The sequence below is a fragment of the Macaca fascicularis genome, chromosome 7 (genome assembly GCF_037993035.2).
Source record: "Macaca fascicularis isolate 582-1 chromosome 7, T2T-MFA8v1.1".
In the NCBI taxonomy this organism is placed as follows: Eukaryota; Metazoa; Chordata; class Mammalia; order Primates; family Cercopithecidae; genus Macaca; species Macaca fascicularis.
The window spans coordinates 6,509,698-6,530,884 of NC_088381.1; the positions used below are offsets into that span (position 1 = coordinate 6,509,698).

Genomic DNA, 21,187 nt, shown 5'->3' on the forward strand with positions numbered 1-21,187 from the left:
ACCAACTTGGCCAGGTTTGCACGGCCCCAGGATCATGAGTCAGGACTGAAACTCGGGCTCCAGAGCCCACTGTGGCAAACCAAGATGCTGTTAAAGACCTTCTTTTCAGGAGACTGGCTGAGTTTTAATTCTTATGTTTTGTCTGTTGTGTGGAGGAGCAATTAAAGCTTGAACCAGTGGTTGAAGGGAGGACCTCAAGATTGTGGTTTGGATAAGATTTATTGCAACCCTAGCAAAACATGGAGACTGATATCCAAAGGAATGCACAACTAGGAAAGTGGGGAGTAACACAGAAACCAAACTAGTAAGCAAGTATTCTGTGCGAAGAAGCACTGGAAGAAGGACTTGGAGGTGGGAAGAATTCTTTGTTGCTCTTTGTCTTCTTTGTCACTCTTTCCACTTAGAATGAATTCTTTTCCACAGTACGAATCTGGCTTCACCAATACAATATTTTCTGGAGTGCGATGCAATTGATAGAACCACCTGTACATGGGAAACTTGGGAAGCGCATGCTTGTTACATATGCCCCAGTTGAAATCCACACTGTGGCATTTCCAAGGGACTAGAGTAGACTTCTCCAAGAACCAACTTTTTAGTTGTTTTAACCATGTGTTGTGAACAGCTTTCTAACATGCATTGTATGTTTCAATAGCCGGTTAAGCTGTAGTCGTGCAACTACTAGTATCCTCTCCTTGATATAAATGTGAAGCATGGCACAATCAAATCACAACTAGGAGACCATATGTATCCTTTTAACCCCAGCTTGCCCTTGGGTGAGACCAGGCATCTCTCAGAGCCTCATTTTCCTCACAGTTATTCACAGCAGAGCCAGGGACAGAGGAGACACCAGCCCTGTGCATGTATACCAGTCAGGAGTAAGTTCTCTTATGACAGTAGAATGCATCTATATGCTTTCTGCTGTTTAATGAGTTCCACTGACTCCAGGCGTTCTGTTTGCATGACTAAGTAAAGAAAAATAGTTGGAGGAAAAGGCCATGGAGTGTAGGAGAGACTGAGGGGATGATTAGTCTGTTTTTAGACATGATTTTAATATCAAAGTAGAAATTCCAGGGAAGAGAGAGGAGAGAACTTGGTCCACCTTTAGCTCTCAGGATCCTGTATCTCCCTCCTCCTGGTTGGCGTTCTTCTCCCCAGAGGACTAGAGCAGGTTCAAAAAGCATTACTGAAAGGGAAATGTCTGTTTGTGTGATTATATATTTTTTCATTGAGGATAATTTCCTATCTTACCCTTTTTTAATATGCTTTATTTTTAGTGCAGTTTTAGGTTCACAACAAAATTGAGAGGAAGGTGTAAAGAGTCCCCATTCACCTCCAACCCCACACATGCATAGACTTCTCCATTGTGTCAGCCTCCCCAACCAGAGGGGTCCAGTTGTTACAACTAATGAACCTACATTGAGACATCATTATTGCCCAGAGTCTGTGGTTTACATCTGGGTTCACTCTTGCCATTGTATACTCCACGGGTTTAGACAAATGTATAATGACATGCATCTACCATTATGGTATCATACAGAGTAGTTTCACTGCCCTAAAATCCTCTGTGCTCCACCTGTTCGTCCTTTCCTCCCTCTAGCCCCTGGTAACCACTGATTTTTTTTTCTTGAGATGGAGTCTCGCTCTGTTGCCCAGGCTGGAGTGTAGTGGCATGATCTCGGCTCACTGCAACCTCTGCCTCCTGGGTTCACACCATTCTCCTACCTCAGCCTCCCGAGTAGCTGGGACTGCAGGCACCCGCCACCACACCCGGCTAATTTTTTACATATATTTTCAGTAGAGACGGGACTTCAACATGTTAGCCAGGATGGTCTTGATCTCCTGACCTCGTGATCCACCCGCCTCATAGTCCCACAGTGCTGGGATTACAGGCATGAGCCACCGCATCTGGCCAACCACTGATCTTACTCTCCTTGTGGTTTTGCCTCTTCCAGCTTGTCAGTCATATAGTATGCAGCCTTTTCAGATTGGCTTCTTTCACTTAGTAACATGCACTTAAGTTTTCTCCATGGCCTTATAGCCCTTTTTTTTTAAGTGCTGAATAATATTATATTATCTGTATGTACCACAGTTTATCCATTCACCTACTGAAGGACATCTTGGTTGCTTCTGAGTTTTGGCAATTATGAATAAATCTGCTATAAACATCTGTGTTCTTACTTTACTCTTTTAGAATGCAAAATCAGAAAATACTCTCAATTCCTGAATGTGGAAAACTCCATAGGGATGTAAAAAGAGGTCTCCCTTTAGAGAAGGAGAAAATGCACATGGTTCACCAGCATTTGACTGAAACATCAAACAGTTATAACAAAACAGATTATGCCACAAATGCATTATCCCAGGAGTCTGGTGCTGCACAACCCCTGAGACCCAAGAGATCATTTCAACTATTAGGGAGAATAGAGGACCTTGGATTTAGTCCTAAGGATATTTTGTACATATATTTTATAGTTTTTCCTTTGACACTTTAGCAACGTGACCAAGGTGCTACTAAACTCTTCTCCAGGGAGAAAGCATGCAGTACCTGAGCTTGAACTACCAGTGGTCCTCCATCCCTCCATCATGTCCATCACTGACCTCCTGTAGACCATGTGGGGCTCACTTTGTATTGACCATGGGCTCGGTGCTGGGGGATGATAACAATCCTGTGACTGCCCCCATGTTGGAGATGAGAACAAAAAGTTGTAGAAAGCCTGAGTATCCTGCCCAAGGTCACAGAGTTGAGAAATAGTAGCATTGGGATTTAACCCAGGTCATCTCCACCCAACCCCATTCTTATTACACCTTGGCAGCAGCTGAATCTGACCTCATATCATCTGGTGTGGTCACTTCAGTGTACGCTCCAAGAAATAAAATTCTGCAGCAGAAACTGGAGAATGATCTGAGTTTGAATTGAGAGGCTGGCCACAAGGTTGACATTTCAGAGCCAAACACATAGGGGAAATTTGATGCCTTTGACAGGGATGGATGAACTCTCTCAAGCAAGGCATGTTCAGAACAAGGCAGTTAGAGAAGGGAGAGAGCCAGCATTAAAGGTAGTTATGGAGAAGGGGAAAAAAGTAAAATAACATAATGGAAGGTGTAAGAGCTTTAAATGCAGAGGGTTGTCTCTCAGGTACCATGGGCTGCTGTCACAGAATACTGTAGCCTGAGTGGCTTAAACAACAGACATTTATTTTCACAGTTCTGGAGGCTGGGAAGTCCAAGAAGAGAGTGCCAACATGGTTGGTTCTGGTGGGGCTCTCTTCCTGGTTGCTGACAACCACTTTCTTGCTGTGTCCTCACATGGCAGAGAGAGAGGAAGCAAGGTGTCTCTTCTTAAAAGGACACGAATTCCATTCATGAGGCTGCACCCTCATGACCTAATCACCTGCCAAAGGCCCCACCTCCTAATACCATTACCCTGGGGGGCTAGAGTTTCAATATATGAATTTGGTGAGGACACAGACATTCAGTTCATAACAGGAATCATTAGTATCATAGGAGAGAGAAGGAAAAATAAAGCACACAGGAGACCCAGTGGGAGGAATAAGAGTGGGGGACAAAGGGCAGAGGGCTGGGGAGCTTGCAGAGAGAAGGAACTGATAGAGCAGATGTGGACAGGAGGGTTGAGAAATCTGACCACGATCTGGAGGCTACAGCTGCAGTCATAGTTTGGGGGAGCCTTGCCCTCCAAGGAGAGTGTGAGGTGTGCTTATGGACAGGTGCATTGACCTCAGGGCATGCCTGTGAGTGAGGTGGGATTAAGCACACAGAAAGCAGAGGGTTAAATCTAAAAGTGAAAATGAAATAATACCCAATTTTAACTACATTATTTCCCAGGTACCACATGGAATGCCCGTGAAGGTAAACTAGATATCAGATCTAGTTCTAAGCACCAGTTTTAACTTTAAAAGGAAAACCAAAAAAATAAAAAGGGGCCACACTCAGTAGCCACATTCTTTACTACTTCACATGCAAGCTTCCATATTAATGTGACTGTTTGTGGCCACAACCCATTGCCTGCCATATGCTAGGCGTTGAAGTCACCATGCTGTTATTTCTTCTTTCCCATGACAGTCAGTATCAGAGTTATTACACAAACCAGGACTAACAGCCCATGCTTGTTTTGCTCATCTTCAGGGTATCATGGTGATAAACTTTAGTTATTGATTTCTTCAGTAAGCAGATACAGTAACCCCTTAACACCCCCATACATGGAGAACACATTCCGAAACCCCAGTGGATACCTGAAACTGTGGCTAGTACCAAACCCTATATATACTAACTTTTTCCTACATACCTACCTGTGATAAAGTTTAATTTATAAATTAGGTACAGCAAGATAATAACAACAATAACTTAAAACAATTATCACAACATACTGTAATAAAATTTATGTGAATATGGCTTCTATCACCCTCTCAAAATATTTTATTATACTGTACTCACCTATTTTCAGACCATAGTTGACCATGTGTAAGAAAAACCACAGATAAGGCAGGACTACTGTACACACATCTGTTTTTAGCTGGTGCTCTCTAGGTATCTCTGCACTGGGCATCAGGCCAACTGCTGGATCTCCAGGGGAGAATGACAGACATAGTCCATCCCTACCTGGACCTCACAGTATAATAAAAGATAAGCTAGTAACACACATGCACATAATTGTAATGAATGTGAAGCATAGTAAAGGAAAAAAGTGGGTTCATGGGAAAATAAAGGTAGGACTTCATTGAGATAATTTAACCAAGGAAATCATTTGAGCAGGTGACATAGCACCTGAGACCTAACGGGTATGTATGAGTCCTTATAGGAAAGATTCTGGGCCAAGGAGGAACGATCCTGAGAGTGTTGAGGGAAAAAGCTCACACAGCAGGAGAATGAGGAATAAAGAGAGGTCATGCGTAGAGAGGTGGAGAGTTAGGCAGGGGCTGCCCAGGTCACAGAAAGGGTCTTCTGTTTCATTCTCTCTGTAATTCTCTGTAACTGTAGAATTAGGGTGAAGGAAAAGTATGAACCCATTGAAAAGGTCATTCAGATTGCTAACGTAAAATGGATTGAGGTGGGGTCAGAGAGCAGGAATGAGGGGCCATCTCAGCTGCTCTCTGCTGGGTACTTCGGGCAGATGGTAGAAGTGAAGATGGGGAGAATCCAGTAGCCTCAATGCTATCTTAAAGGTGGAAATGCCACCATGAAATTACTGATGCACCGTGAAAGGAGAAGGCAGACTGAGAATGGCTCCCGGGATACTGGCTTGATCAACTGAGTAGATGGAAGAACCTTTTACTAAACTCAGGAAAATTGGAGGAGAAGCCAATTCAAAGAGGAGAGCCAGATGTGCTTTTCGCCTCATTATGTTTGCAATAACTGTGAGGTATCCAGGTGGAGACTAAGTGGTCAGATGTACAAGACCAAGGTAAAGTTCAGAAGAGAGTTGGGGGCTTGAAATATAAACCTGGAAAGTGTTGGCATTTGGGTGATATTTAAAGACGTGGCTACTAACAGCTTCATCTATGGAGAAAGCATAAGTGAGCATAAAGGACTCAGAGTGGAGCCCTGGGGAGTCGTTTACATGTCAGATAGCCACAGAAAGGCCAGCCAAGAAAAGTCAGAAGGGGCAGCTGAGAAGTAGTTAGATGAAATAGGAGAGCCAGGTGTTATTAGAGCAACAGAGGAGAATGGGAAGAAGTCATCAAAGGCAACAAACACAGGGAGGCAAATAAAACAGGGAATGAAACACCCACAGTATTGGTAACAGGGCCGTCCTGTGGATCTTAGCAAGAATAGTCTTGGAGGAAAGGCCACAGCTGAGGCCAGCTGGTACCAGATTGAAGAATGAATGAGGGATATTCATTGGAATTTCATTCTAGATCAAAAGACTCTGTGTGGTGAGATGACAGTTCCTCACGAATTGGCCTATGAATACAGTCCAAATGCTCAACATTTCAACATGGATTTTTGTGGAATTTAACAAAATAATTCTAAAATACCTATTGAATACTAAAGGTCTAAGTAGCTGAGACAACAGTGAGGGGGAAAAAGGAGGGTGAATGGAGAGATCAACGTTTTAAATGAATGGTAACTACAATATATGGCATTCCTGCCTGGGCTGGTTCTGTGGAAGAAACCGGAAAGCCCAGAACAGGCCTTGGACGATATAGGAACTTGTACAAAATAGAGGCAACCTTACAAATCAGCACAAACTCTGCTGTGGGAAGATTGGGAAAGGTGGGGATATGAGGTGAGGTTGAGAGATGAGCCACTCAGAGTATGGGATGCCAGGCTGAGAATGGATGCATGGCCAGGTTCTTGTGCTGGACATGATGGGGTGATAGATTTGAGACCTGGTAGGGGAGAATGGGCGCTTGGACCTAGCACCTGCTCCCGCATGGCCCATGGCCCTGGCCCACAGCCTCCTGTCTCCCTCTCAGTCAGCCTCACCTCTGTCTGATGAGGAGTCAAAATAGGGAGATGTAAGTGAAGATTTCAGACTTTTCCATGTATCGTAATGTGACATAGTGAGGCAGGCCACATGTGTTTTTCTGTTACTGTTTTTGCTGTTTTCCATCTCTACTTCAGGTGGATTTTCCTAGAAATTGACCCATGCAGGAACAATCTTCCCATTGAACACTGTCGACAAAAAGAACCGTGACAATGCCATCATCACTTCTAACATTGAGAGCTCCTCTAGAATGTGCTCTTGGCTGGTAGGTGCAGTGGATCATTGCAGCCATTGGAGCCCACATGAAGTTACTGATGACTTAAGGGTCCTTGAGAGCAGTGTTCTCAAGGGCATATTTCTTAAGGAATATACATCTTGGGAAAGGGGCTAGTTTCAGTTCTGATTCTTGCTTCGCAAAGTGATTTATTAAAGACAGGTTGCTGATGGGGTACAATAACATTCTGTTCGTAGTGTTTACGTTTTCTGTTTGATATGATCAAGCTTAGATCTCCCTTTCCTTTTTTCTTTCCTTCCTTTCTTCTTAGCTACGCTGTTCAAGGGATTTTTTTAAATTAGGAAATTTGCTCCTGTCTTACTACTTAAGTGGGAAAAAATGCAAACACTATTTCACAAAGTGTGTGTGTGTGTGTTGATGTCTTCAAGGAACTTTTTTATATTAGGTAATAGTGGTTGACTCAATCGTGAAATTCAGGAGACAGAGAAAATGCTTAAATTCAGTTTCAAGAGTCCAGAGTCATGTAGGAACTATCCAGGAATTAACTTAACTGATGTGTACTAGAGAGGTACTAGTCAGGGCTAGAGATTTAAATTTGGAAGACACTGGTGCTTAAATATTTAAGGCCTGATGTGGAATAAGATTACAGGGGAGGAAAGTGTAGACAGAGAAGAAAAAGGAGCTCAACGCGGAGTCTTGGGCACTTGAATATTCATAGGTTAAGAAAAGCAGAACCAAAAAAAAAAACTCTGTCTAGCTCAGGGTTGGGGACTGCATTAGAATTATAAATCTGCGAGTCATCAATATAGAGATATTTGTGTCCATGGGAATGAATGAAGATACTTTCAGTTAGTTTACGTTAGATACAGTAACACATACCCCCAAATCTCGGCAGCTCAAACCACAGTTTATTTTCTCCTCCTGGTGCACCGGGAAGTCAGGGCTTGCTACTTGCCATTCTCCTCCAGGCTGGTGGAGTGCTGCCATCAGGAGGTCACCAGGCTTAGGGGCAGGAGGAAGAGAAGGACTGGAAAGGTGAACACTAGCAATTAAATGCATCCACTTAAAATGACACCTGCCACTTAACATATTTCATTGGTCAAAGCAAGTTACATATCCACATGTAGCTTTGGGGATGCCAGGAGGTACAATTTTTCTGAGTGCCCAGAAGCAGAAGAAAAGTGGATATTAGTGAACAGTTTTAATGCCCACCACAGTGTACCCTTCTGGTCACCAAATATTTGATTCAGTCTTTTTGCTACACAAATATCAAAGGTAATTGCTCCCTGTGGGAGACATCCTAAAGTCTCATCAGCCTCAAAGTCGCGGGCTTCTGCATGATGCCTAGTGGTCTCTTTGCAAGATGCAGATACAGCTTCTTTGAGTCTGGAGACCCATGGACTAAATAAAAGAACAAGTTAGCTGATACCACACAACCATACAGTCATACCCACACAACAACATGCACTAGTAGAACAGGAATGGAGTAACTGGGAGACAGGTGACTGTCAATGGCCATAGAAACCCTGAAATTCCTCGGGGCAGAGGCTGTGAGGTCCCATCACCCTTGGTCGTTCAGTTTCCCAGCAGGGCAGGGGCTTCACCATCTCCTACTCTCCTGGCCTTGGCTCTTCTTTGGAGAATAGAGCACTAAAGAGACCATGGCATCCTTGCAAGCTGGCAGCTTTCTCAGTCTGCTTCCTACCTGTAGTCATGTGGGGGGATCTGGGCTCATTTTGTGTCTGGAGCAGTCTCAGGTCTCTGCTACGTGAGGCTCCCGATGCCTCTGCCCTGCAATTGCTCACAGCCCAGAGGCTTGGAATCTGGTGGGTCCCTATCAACTGCAGGTGCCAGTAGCCATCCACATTCCTCTTGGAGATTTCAGATAAGTGGCATTTCTTTGCTTTTGTGCCCCCTGCCCCTGCCCCTGCCCCTCTCTTGACTTAATTGTCGCTGGCTTCAACAGGAGGACCTACCCTTAAGCTGTTTTCCCTAAAACATCGTGTCTAGTTTCTCCACTGTGTGTGAGTCAGCCTTCGAACAACCATAATCCAGGGAACATTCCTTCAGGTAAAGGCTGGGTGGTCCTTTCACATTGGTTTTAGGACCCCAGCACTCCTGCCCTTGTATTCAGACTGTGAAAGATGCGATCTCAGGTGTGTGAGAGCAACTGCATGGCTCAGCTTCTACGTATGCTCCCATTCTGTGAGTAGCAGAAACAATCCCAGTTCCTTGAAGCCCCACTCCAGCTTCTGTTGCCCATTCCTATCTCCTTAGGATTGCATCAACGGCATATTGTGTATGATAAATGTGGTATTTCAAATCAGTGAAGAAGGACGGACCATGTAACTGTGTAGTAACACTTGGTCATCCATGTGAAAGCAATTCACTGGGGAAACCTTTTGCCATTTACAAATGTTACTTCCAGATGTATTCAAGTGTGAACGTTTAGGAGAAAACCCCAAGAACTATTACAAGGAAATATCAGAGAATAGTATTTATTTTAGGGGAAGAATTTTCTAAGCAAACCCAAAACCCCACAAGCCATAGAAGATAAACAGCACAGATTTTATTTTATTAAAATTTCAACTTCTGTAGGGAAAAGTCATATTTTAAGATGAAAAGACAAGCCACCAATGATAATGTAGTGTCCATAATAATACGCAGAGTGCCTCAGATCAATAAGAAAAATGAGCAAGTAAAATTAATCAGGAAATATATACATAGGCAGTTCACCAAAGAAGAAATATAAATAGCCTGTAAATATGTGAAAAGTTAACCAGCTCCATGAGTAATCAGAGGAGAGCCAATTAAAACAACAACAACAAAACTCTGAGGTACCACGTTTTGCTTACTATGTTAGCAAACAAAATAACACAGATGTCCAGTCTTGGCGAGGGTGTGGGGAGACGGCACTCACGTGGCTAGTGACTGATGATGCGTTACTTGGTATATGGTCCTTGAAGGACAATATGGCAGTCTCTATCTAAATTTAACATGCAATTCCATTTTGATCCAGCACCTCCACTTGCAGGATTTTTTTTTCTCCAGCAACTTCTGCCTCTGCAGGCCAAGAGTCAGACAAGTGTCCCAATTTTACTTTTGTTTTGTAACAGGAAGACAAAGCCCATGAAACAAAAATGGTGAAAGGAATCACAGTACATCTACACAAGGGACAGCGATGCAGCAAGTAGGGGGAAGTGAATTAGCTCTCTCTGCTGACAGAGAAATATCTATGGCATAGGAAAAACAAATCCCCCAAGAACATCTCCTATGATCTGAATTTTATCACTGAAAAAGTTGAGGGCTTGAGTGTAAAGGGAAAGTCCAGAAGGATGTATGACTTGCATTTCTTTCTCTCGCCACAGCTGGCCTCTTAGCTGAAGTGGCCAATTTCATGGACAAAGGCGGGGGTGCAGGTTGGGTGGGGAGTGGGGCATATACTTTCAGAAGGCGGCAGGGCGATTGTGCCCCAGGTAGCACTGGCACCACAAGCAAGGGCAGATTGTGTGGTGAGGTGGGGCAGCACCTCAGAGCTGTGCCATCAGCTGAGTAGTTGATTGGCAGGCCTCCGGGCCTCCTCCAACAGCTTCAATCCCTTGCCACACGGCCTTCCTGAGTTCTCAGGCTCTGCAGGGACTCCCCTCCTCTCTGGCTAGGCTCCAAGTCCTTGCCTCCTTCACCTCCTTGCCCTCCTGCACCCTGTCTTCCACTCCCCTGACTTCTGCCCCAAGGTCCTCATGGTGGAATCACTGTCCTAGCTAGTAGGAAGGACTGCTGGTCATCTTTCCAGCAACGCCGAGGCACTCCCGAGGGCTCCAGCCAGCAACATCTTCCCTGCTCTCTTCCTATCCAAACTGCTCTCAGGGGGCTCAGGGGATTTGGGTTACAGCTGCCCAGGCAATCAGACAGGTCAGGGACTCAGAACTTTCCTTTTTGACAGTCAGTTGGAAGTCCCGTGGCCTCGTCGTGTATTGCTGTCTCTGGGATGTATCTTATATTGTCTAGGCCTCTGTTTTGCCAACTGGAAGACCACGAAGTGAACAAGGACCACTGTGCTGGGGACCTTTCAACCCAAACATCCTGCAACCCAGCCTGGCTCCTTAGCAGTTCCCCCCAGGCCCTGGGTGGTGGCAACTCTGCTGGCTCTGGTCACTCCCTGGGCCGCAGTAGTCCTGCCTGCATTCCATCCATCTTCAAACCAGCATCCCCAGGCCTCTTTCTGTGATGAACCTCGTCTCCCGTTCCATGCAAACTGTCTGTGCATTGAACCTGGCAGTGCATTCAGGAGTGTGTTTGCAAACCTGCAATTTCCAGCGAGTGAGAGCATTTGAAGTCAGTCAGTGGGCACACGTCTGTTCTGTGAGAAGCTGCCCATTTTCTGAGAGATCCATGAATATCTGCCAAGAAGCCTCGTGTAATAGCCATAGGATATATACCTGTGTGGACCCAGACAGCTTGGTTTTCTCTAGATGGGAGCTGTGACAGCCTTGGAAACTTCAGGGCCATTCCTGCATGGCTGAGGTGAGGAGGGACTGACTGTGTCCACACCAATCAGAGCTCATCCTACACCCTCTCCCAGTCCCTGCCAGAGATTCCCTTGACCTCAGAGGGATCAGGGGCCCTTCACTCCCTATGGGAGTGACGTGAAGAACCTGTGAGCAGGTTCTTCAATAACCAGAACCTGCAAGGGCTAATGAGGCTGTGCCACAGGCTGCGTGCCGCTATGCCTTCATGGCACAGTCCCGGCAGATCCTCCCTTAGTCTCCAGTTCACACAGGCAGGCCCCGCCTATTCTCCTTCAGTTATTTATCCGTTCACTCAGGCAGGCAGTCAACAGAATTTTATTGAGCACCGACTTCGAGCCAGATGCTGTACTGGGTGTGGGGAATTCAATGAAAAAGATGCAGTCCCTGGCCCAGGAGCCTGAGTCCGATGCAGAGGCTGCTGTGCAGCGTGTTTGCCTTCAGTCCCGTGACACAGCCCGGCTGTGAGGCGCAGGCATCCCTGGTCTTCTCTGTGGGATACATGCTCATGGTTTTTCAATGGTCTTCATTCATTTAAGGTAAAATTTTAATGTTAAGGGCAGAAAAAGGAAACCGGCCGGGCGCAGTGGCTCACGCCTGTAATCCCAGCACGTTGGGAGGCTGAGGCGGGCGGATTACAAGGTCAGGAGATCGAGACCACACTGGCTAACACGGTGAAACCCTGTCTCTACTAAAAATATTAAAAATTAGCTGGGTGTGGTGGGAGACGCCTGTAGTCCCAGCTACTAGGGAGGCTGAGGCAGGAGAATGGCCTGAACCCAGGAGGCGGAGCTTGCAGTGAGCCGAGATTACACCACTGCACTCCAGCCTGGACGACAGAGCGAGACTCTGTCTCAAAAAAAAAAAAAAAAAAAAAAAAAAAAAAAAAGAAACCAACTATTGCTCCCGTTGATTTAGAAATCATTACGTTATTTTCTATTAGACACATTTCTTAATGTCTTTCTCAAAAGATGGAGGAGGAAATGAGTGACAGGGCTTTGTCTTTTTCACTTGATTTTCAACTTATTCTTTAAAAATGCTTTAAAAGGCTAACAGTGACTGAAGACTGCTGTAAGGGAGGAGAAAACAAAACCTGCATTGACGAAGGAAAGGCAGCATCTCTCTGGTGGAAATTAATCACCTAAGCCACCTACTATGACTGCACAGGATACAACTGGTAGCCCAAAGGCTCTGTGTGTTTACAGTGTGGACATTTGAAGCAGCATCGTCTTGGCCTTCACAAAAACCTCGTGATACTGTTCTAATGCCTTCTCCCCCATTGTAAACCATCTGCTGCCTCATACTGAAATACTGCACCCTGGTGACCTCAAAAGCAACAAGCGTTCATGTACACACACACTGTACATACAGACACAGATACATACATGTGTGCATGCAACGTACACACTGATTACATAGAGGTACAGTCATGTGTTGCTTAACCACAGGGATACAATCTGAGAAATACATTTAGGTGATTTTTGCCATTGTGTGAACATCATAGAGTGTACTTATACAAACGTAGATGGCATAGCCTACTACATGCCTAGCTATATGGTATAGCCTGTTGCTCCTAAGCTACACACCTGTGCAGAACGTTGCTGTACTGAATACTACAGGCAGCTGTAACACAATGGTAAGTATGTGTGTATCTAAACATAGAAAAGGTATAATAAAAATACAGCATGAAAGATAAAAATGGTAGACCTGTCTAGGGCACTTACCATGAATGGAGCTTGCAGGACTGGGAGTTGCTGTGGGTGAGTCAGTGAGCGAGCAGTGAGTGAATGTGAAGGCCAGGACCTTACACTACTGTAGACTTTAGAAACACTGTGCACTTAGGCTACAGTAAATTTATTTTTAAAAATTAAGTTCGTGTGCCATGATGTTAACAACAGCTATGATGTCACTAGGTGATGAGAATTTTTCATTATAATCTGATAGGACCACCGTTGTATATGCAGACCATTGACTGCAGCATCATGATCTATCTGCACATGACTGTAAATAACAACTTTATTGGACGTGGCACAGATGGAAGCTACATAAACAGTCTATACAATATGGCCAAGTCACCAGGCTCCCTGTTAGTCTTGTGAGCAATTTTAAACTTTTCCACAATTCTTTCTCTACTTTGGAGTGTTTCAATTAATTCGCCATTATATTATAATTTACATTTTTATTAAGCCTTTACAGAGAGCAGCTGAATTTCTTAATTAATCTGTCAATACAAGTTGTGTTAGCATTTAAGCTTAAAAGGAAAAAAATATATAGTATGTATGTGTCACATATATTGAAGCACCAGGAAGCTTGAGGAAGGGGACATGGGCTATCCCCAGATGGGGAGGATGGTCAAGGCCTGAGGCTGGTGTGTGTATGGTCAGAGGGGATGAGGGGACACTTTCAGGGAACAGCCCGAGGGAGTGTGGCTGGTGGGGAGAAAGCGGGAGGAAGTAGTTGGTATCTGAGAGGAACAGGGTATCACATCATTCAGAGCATTGTAAGATGTGGTAAGACTTGGCTTTTCCTCTAAGATGTGACGTCATTGGAGAGGCCTTGGCAGAGGGACTTAATCCAGTTCAGTTTAACAAGATCACCGTGGCTGGTGTTTGAAAATCAGAAGTCAGCCTGCCAGGGCAGGGATGCTGACAAGGAGAGAGCTGCAGCATTGCAAAGGAGGAATGACGGTGCTTGGGCAAGGATGGTGGCAGAGGAACAGTGACAAGAGGAAGACTCTCTCTTCAGATTATATTTAGAACCCAATAGAACTTGCCGATCGGCCAGATGCAGGTGTCAAAAATGTTTGGTCCTGCATCTTTGGTCTGAACAAATGGTCTGAACAAATGGAAGCTTGAGGTTACCCTGATCAGAGATGCAGAAGATGATAGGAGAGTTTGATTTGCAGGGAAATGCCAGCCTCTCTGCAGCTGCGTTTTGGTGTGTTTACTGTCAGATGTGCATTACATGTCCGAGTTCCTGAGAAAATAAGGGAGTATGTTGGAACCAACAATGAAGGAGGGATTTCCAAAATAAAGCATGGGCGAGCAATGGTGGTGCACGCCTGTGACCCCAGCACTTTGGGAGACGGAAGGTCGCTTGAGTGCCGGAGTTCAAGGCTGCTGTGAATTACGATTCCACCACCGCTGTCCAGCCTGGGCAACAGAATCAGACTCTGTCTCTTAAATAAAAATAAAACATAATGCCAGAACCTTCATGAATGTGAACTAATAATGCATTTCTCAGTAATGTAAAACAACGGGAAAAAATTACCAAAGATATAGATCCCAACAACAAAGTGATGAGACTCTATCTAATAGAAGCCTGTAGAATAGCAGGTTATATGAAGTCAGAGGGTTTACATGGTATTTTTTTTCCTATTCACTTATTCAGCATACATGTATTGAGTTCCTCATGTGGACCAGGGAGGTGCCTTACAAGGATAATAAAGAAATGTAAGTCACAAACCAACTGCTTATAAGCCTAAACAAACAAGCACAGTGCACAATCCATGATAACAGTGGAGTCATATGGTAGCAGCAAGATTTGAGATGGGAACATGAGAAGTTGGGGAACTTTCTAAGTGGGCTGTTTAACAAGTGCTAGGAATTATCCAGCCAAGAAGTGGGCAGTGCCATCAGAAGAGCTGCAGAAAAGCCTGGTGTGTTTACAGAACAAGCACTTCAGGAAAGAACAAGTGGCCAAAGAGTGAAGGGGCCTGTTTGATGAGCACTGGAACAATTTGAGCCTCCAACTACTAATTATAGTAACAGGTGATTATTTATTAAATTGGTGATGATTCTTAAGAAAAAATGCATATGTTTATATTAAAAGAAAGAAATGGATGAATAGAAATAAATGGGGGAGAAGGGAAAGTGCTTTCTTATAGTGGAGTGTCAGCTAATAAATGTAGGAGAAAGGAAGGAAATAGAAAGTCACCATTTGATGACCACCAAGTGCTAATTGTTGCAAACAGAAATATCATTGCATGCTAAAACCAATGGGGGAGAAATTCAATGAGAAATAGAATATAGAATACAAAGAGATAGAAATAGAGTAGAAATAGAATACAAAGAGTATATCTCTGCAAGATACAAACAGAAAAATAGTAACTGTTTAGGGGTGGGACCTGATGCACATCACGTTAGCCAGAAGATCAACATAAGCATCGTCACCATGGGCCAAGTAAACATGATTTGCCCCTGGTGTGGTTCACTGCGGACAGAGCATCACTTCCACGGCGTTCCTGCCAGAAATACACAACAGGGTCTAATCATGAGGCCTCGCAGGGCAGACCCAAACTGAGGGACATTCTACCCTAAGTAGGGTATCAGGATTGCAAAATGATAGTCTGAGCCCTGCCCAAGGATACCATCTCACACCAGTTAGAATGGTGATCATTAAAAAGTCAGGAAACAACAGATGCTGGAGAGGATTTGGAGAAATAGAAATGCTTTTACACTGTTGGTGGGAGTGTAAGTTAGTTCAACCATTGTGGAAGACAGTGTGGTGATTCCTCAAGGATCTAGAACTAGAAATAGCATTTGACCCAGCAATCCCATTACTGGGTATATACCCAAAGGATTATAAATCATTCCACCGTAAAGACACATGTACTTGTATGTTTATTGCAGCACTGTTCACAATAGCAAAGACGGAACCAACTCAAATGCCTATCAATGATAGATTAGATAAAGAAAATGTGGCACATATACACCATGAAATACTATGCAGCCATGAATAAGGATGAGTTCATGTCCTTCACAGGGACATGGATGAAGCTGGAAACCATCATTTTCAGCAAACTTAACACAGGAACAGAAAATCAAATATTGTGTGTTCTCACTCATAAGTGGGAGTTGAACAATGAGAACACATGGACACAGGGAGGGCAACATCACATACTGGGGCCTGTCAGAGGGTGGAGGGCAAGGGGAGGGAGAACATTAGGAGAAATACGTAATGTAGGTGGCAGGTTGATGGGTCCTGCAAACCACCATGGCACGTGTATATGTAACAAACCTGCACGTTCTGCACATGTACCCGAGAACTTAGAGTATAATGAAAATGTTTTAAAAGAAAAAAAAAATGATAGACTGAGAAACTGTTTCAGATTTTCAAAAACTAGATTAGAAACATGAAAATGAAATGCAAGTTGGGATCCTGGACAGAAACAACCATTTTGTTACAAAGGACATTGTTGAGACAATGGATGAAACTTGATTAGTATCTGTAGAATAGACTCCTATGTGGAGAGAATGATAAATGTAAAACTTTAACCTTCGAGGGGATCTAATTGTGAGGTATGTAGGAATTCTGTATACTATTTTTGCAACTTTTCTACATATCTGAAATTATTTCGAAATAAAATTTTAAATAAAGTAGGCAGAGTTAAAGAAGGCCTTTTATGCCATATTACCGAGGGGGATGCATGACTGCCCCATAGGCTTTGTGGCTCACAGCCACGGTGAAGGCCCCTGGGCAGTTTCAGCCAGGGAGTTCCCCATGCAGCCTCCTCCCTTTGTCCATGTGCACATGGTACCTGGCCCTGGGAAGTCTTCATCCTTTCGATAGCTTTTAATCTGCAAAGTATCTCACTGAAATTGATAGGCCAGGTTCCATGCAGCATTCCCCACTGTTGGATTCTCATCAGATTGCCTCCAGCGTGCCTCTGAGATACGGTAACAAAGGTATCAGAACATGCGTTGTCTCTCCCCGCTGCATGTTCTCACGGGGGCCATTGCTGGTCCATGTGTGCCCACGGTCTGATGCCCGTGCTCCCCGCTGCCCTGTTGCTCTCTGTGGAGGCTGTGCCCACTCACATGTCATTTGCTCCTCCGTCTTTGAATGCTAATGCATCTCAACAAGATGATCTCCTTTTAGAACACAAAGTAAAGGTGTTAATACAAATTCTACTATTGAAATAATTTACGTATATAGTAATAGATAATATATAATTAATATGTTAATATATTAACATTACATATAATACATATGTATTATATAATATATTGTATATAAATATGTAAAAATATATTTGTATATTACATATAATATATATGTATTGTTATATATAGTATTTTACATGCTATTTTATATAAAACATTGTTAAAATAATATATATAATTGCAAATCATTTTATATATATATAAGACATATATATTTCTCATGCTATTATCTGATTGTTTCTTTGGGTTTCTGCCAAAAAATCATTTTTATATTTATATTATAAATTTTAAACATTTTAATATGTATATATTCATTTTGTATTTTTTGTAACCGTCTGACTTCCTTACAAACCAGCATGAGCCACAGCTCTCTATTTGCGTCTCACTGCACCACTGCACTGTGGGCAACACCCGTTCTTGTTGTACCCTCAGAACAGCGCACAGTCTAGCACCTGGAGGAAGGACTCGGTACAATTTTGTTGAATGGAAATAGCAATGTACGCTTCAAGAAAGGGTCACTTTGGAGTTAGGAAAAGGATGAAATGCTCAGATGTAAAGCAGAGGAATGTGTTGAATGGCCAGTTGACTTTATAATTTTCGTTTATTTCTTCAGCATGTTTTCACTGAGTGGCTGCAACATCCCCTGAACTGTGTACTAAGGTCCCAGGGATAGAAAAGACAAAACAAGCAAGTTCCCAGAACTTAAATTCTCCAGGGAACAGAATGACATATATGGCTGGCTGGATGGATCAGTGAATGGACAGACGAGGTATGTAGTGTTATTAACAGACAATGGTAGTGCTACAAAAGCAGTAATTGGTACTGCAGTAAAATAATGAGGAATGTAGTTCAGCAAGGAAGTCAGAGAAGCCTTCTTAGCAGTGGTGAAATTGAAGCAGACACTTGAACTGAAAGGAGGGGCAAGGGAAGCACTGTATAAGCTCTTCCAGGTGAAGTCAGTCCCAGGGCACAGAGGCCAAGGAAGCAGTGGGCTGTGTGTGGGCACATGGAAGGCTCAGCCTGCAGTGCTGGTCCTGGACAGCCGGGCGCCATGTGAAGTTGGAGAGGTGGAACATCGAGGTGAGGCAGGACAGATGAAGTCTTGGAAAGAAGTTTGGTCTCACTGCAGTGCAGTGGGAAGCTATTGTTCGGTTTCAAGCAAGGTAGGGCATGATATAATTTACATCTTTTTTTGTTTTGTTTTGTTTGAGACAGAGTCTCACTCTGTTGCCCAGGCTGGAGTGCAGTGGTGCATTCAGCTCACTGCAAGCTCAGCTTCCCAGGTTCAAGCGATTCTTCTCCCTCAGCCCCACGAGGAGCTGGGACTACAGGCGCCCACCACCACGCCCAGCTAATTTTTGTATTTTTAGTAGAGACAGGGTTTCACCATGTTGGCCAGGTTGGTCTGAAACTCCTGACCTCAGGTCATCCGCCCGCATTGGCCTCCCAAAGTGCTGGGATTACAGGTGTGAGCCACCGCGCCCAGCCAATGTACATCTTTTAAAGATTCTTGTGGCTGTGTTGAGAAGGAATTGGAGAAAGGGGCAGACTATGGTTTGCTGATGTGAGTAAAAATACTTAAACTAAATGAGCTGATCCATAGTACACCAGCAAATGTCCAGCTGAACGCCAGTAACGCTGTTTTTCAGATATGTGTGCTGACAGAAGTTGGAGAAGTCCTTCACAAGCTTATTTATTGACTTTGCCTAAGGGCTGTTTTATGGCCCATAGATTTTTGCTGCTCATTGTTTTTATTGAAGAATAACATACCTACAGAAAAGTGCACGTCAAATGTACAACTTCATGAATTATTTAAAAAAATATATATGCCTTTGTATTAAATAACCACTGCCCTGCTCAAAAACTAGAACATTAGATGCCGGCATCTGCCCCCTTGAGCTTTCTCCCTGGTCTTTCTCCTCTATTCAGTCTTTCCATTCTCCTGACCTCTCACCTGCAGTGTTGCCTATTTTTTTTTTTTTTTTTTTTTTTGAGACAGAGTCTCACTCTGTTGGCCAGGCTGGAGTGCAGTGGCACAATCTCAGCTCACTGCAAGCTCTTCCTCCCAGGTTCACGCCATTCTCCTGCCTCAGCCTCCCGAGTAGCTGGGACTACAGGTGCCCACCACCACTCCCGGCTAATTTTTTTGTGTTTTTTAGTAGAGACGGGATTTCACCGTGTTAACCAGGATGGTCTCGATCTCCTGACCTCGTGATCCGCCCACCTTGGCCTCCCAAAGTGCAGGGATTACAGGCATGAGCCCCCGCGCCCGGCCAGTTTTGCCTATTTTTAAACTCATTGTGATAAATGGAATGAAATAATGTGTGTGCTGTGTGTACCACCAGTTCATTCGCTCATACGATGCTATTCATGTATATTTATCTGTGTGAGTATAATGTGGTTTATCCATATATTCCAATTGTCCAGTTGATTCATTGGTTGTCATTTGGCGGCTTCCAGTTCTTAGCTATGTGTGCAATGCTGCTATGGCGATACTTCCCGTATTTTTTGGTGCACAGGTGTACACGTTTTGGTTGTGTAGGTACCAAGTGCTGAAAGTACTGGCTCACAGGGGATGTGTAGGATGAGCTTTGGTAGATTCTGCCAAACAGTTTTTCAAAGTTGCCTTACCAACTACACTCGCACCAGCTCCGTGGGAGGGCCCTGGTTGCTTCACATCTTTGCCAACACTCGGTATTTTCAGTTTTTGTAATTTTAGACATTCTGGTGGGTATCTAATTTTAATTTTAATTTAATTTCACTGATGACTAATAAGGTTGAGCAACTTTTCATTGATTTTTGGCCATTCAGATGTCATCTTGTGAAGTGCGTGTACAAATATATTTCCATTTTGCTATTGGATTGACTGTTTATTTCTTATTAACTTCTGTGTTTATTCAGGATACCAGTCCTTTACTGAGTCTACAGATTGCAATGATGTTTTCTGTCTGTGTAGGTTGCTTTTCACCTTCTCTAGGTTGTTTTCTAGTGCAGAGAAGTTCTTAATGTATCTACTTTATCTCTTAGGGTTTTTTGTTGTTGTCGTTACTGAGACAGAGTCTTGCTCTGTCGCCCAGGCTGGAGTGTAGTGGCACGATCTCAGCTCACTGCAACCTCTGCCTCCTGGGTTCAAGCGATTCTCCTGCCTCAGCCTCCCAACTAGTTGGGACTGCAGGCATGCGCTACCATACTCGGCTAATTTTTGTATTTTTAGTGGAGACAGGGTTTCACCATGTTGCCCAGCTTGCCACCTTAAGCGATCTGCTCACCCCAGCCTCCCAAAGTGCTGGGATCACAGGTGTGAGCCACCGTGCCCAGCGTACTTTACCATTTCAATAGTAGTTTTGGCCTCCTGTTTCAGAACTCTTTGCCCATCCCAAGTTCATGCAGATGCTCCTTCGTGTTGCCTTCTAGAGGATTTATTGTTTTACCCTCTACATTCAGAAACACCATCAACTTGGAGTTGATTTTCATGTATACTATGAAGAAGATAGATTTTCTTATATGGCTCTCCCATGGACTCAACACATTTACTATGGACATAAATACTCTCTCAAATACTCTGCAATGTCATTTTTGTCAAATATGACCTTTATAAAGCCACATGCAGCAGACTGTCAGTATTGAGGTTTGACAGCAATATGGAAGTGTAATAGATGAAGCATCCAAAATGAGATGCCAGGTCAGAAGCCCCAGTTAGGAAGGAATGAGCTAGGATCATTTCTCTTATTTTTGAACACCTCGAGCTGATCAAGGATATAAAGAAGGAATCAGATGTAGGGAGGAGAAAGGATGCTGTGAAGATAATTTTTTGAAAAAGCTGTTAGAAAGCCACTGTCAGCTCAATGTCCTTCTGTTTCAGGGGATTGGGGAAGGTGACCTACCCCTCACCTGCAGCCTTTCGGCTGAGGATCAACAGGGTGTTGAAGGTAAAGGTGCCAATGCTTGGATCTGGGCATCTCATGAGTGAGAAAAGGGAGCAGGATGCATGCCTTATGATTGTCAGAGCAGAGTGTGTGAGGACCGTCATGGCCCCGGG

General features: G+C 43.9%; 1 protein-coding gene across 11 annotated transcripts in view; it reads left to right on the plus strand.

The window, feature by feature from the left end:
- The window catches only part of OTUD7A (OTU deubiquitinase 7A), a 374,921-nt gene that overhangs the window by 134,103 nt on the left and 219,631 nt on the right, over nucleotides 1–21,187 (plus strand). For 2 of the 11 annotated variants that reach the window (XM_045395224.3, XM_073995374.1), the window contains exon 2: nucleotides 17,762–17,917. The exons of the other annotated variants lie outside the window; for them this stretch is intronic. The gene's annotated coding sequence lies outside the window, so the exon portion shown is untranslated. The remainder of the gene's footprint in view (nucleotides 1–17,761; nucleotides 17,918–21,187) is intronic. 11 annotated transcript variants of the gene reach the window in all.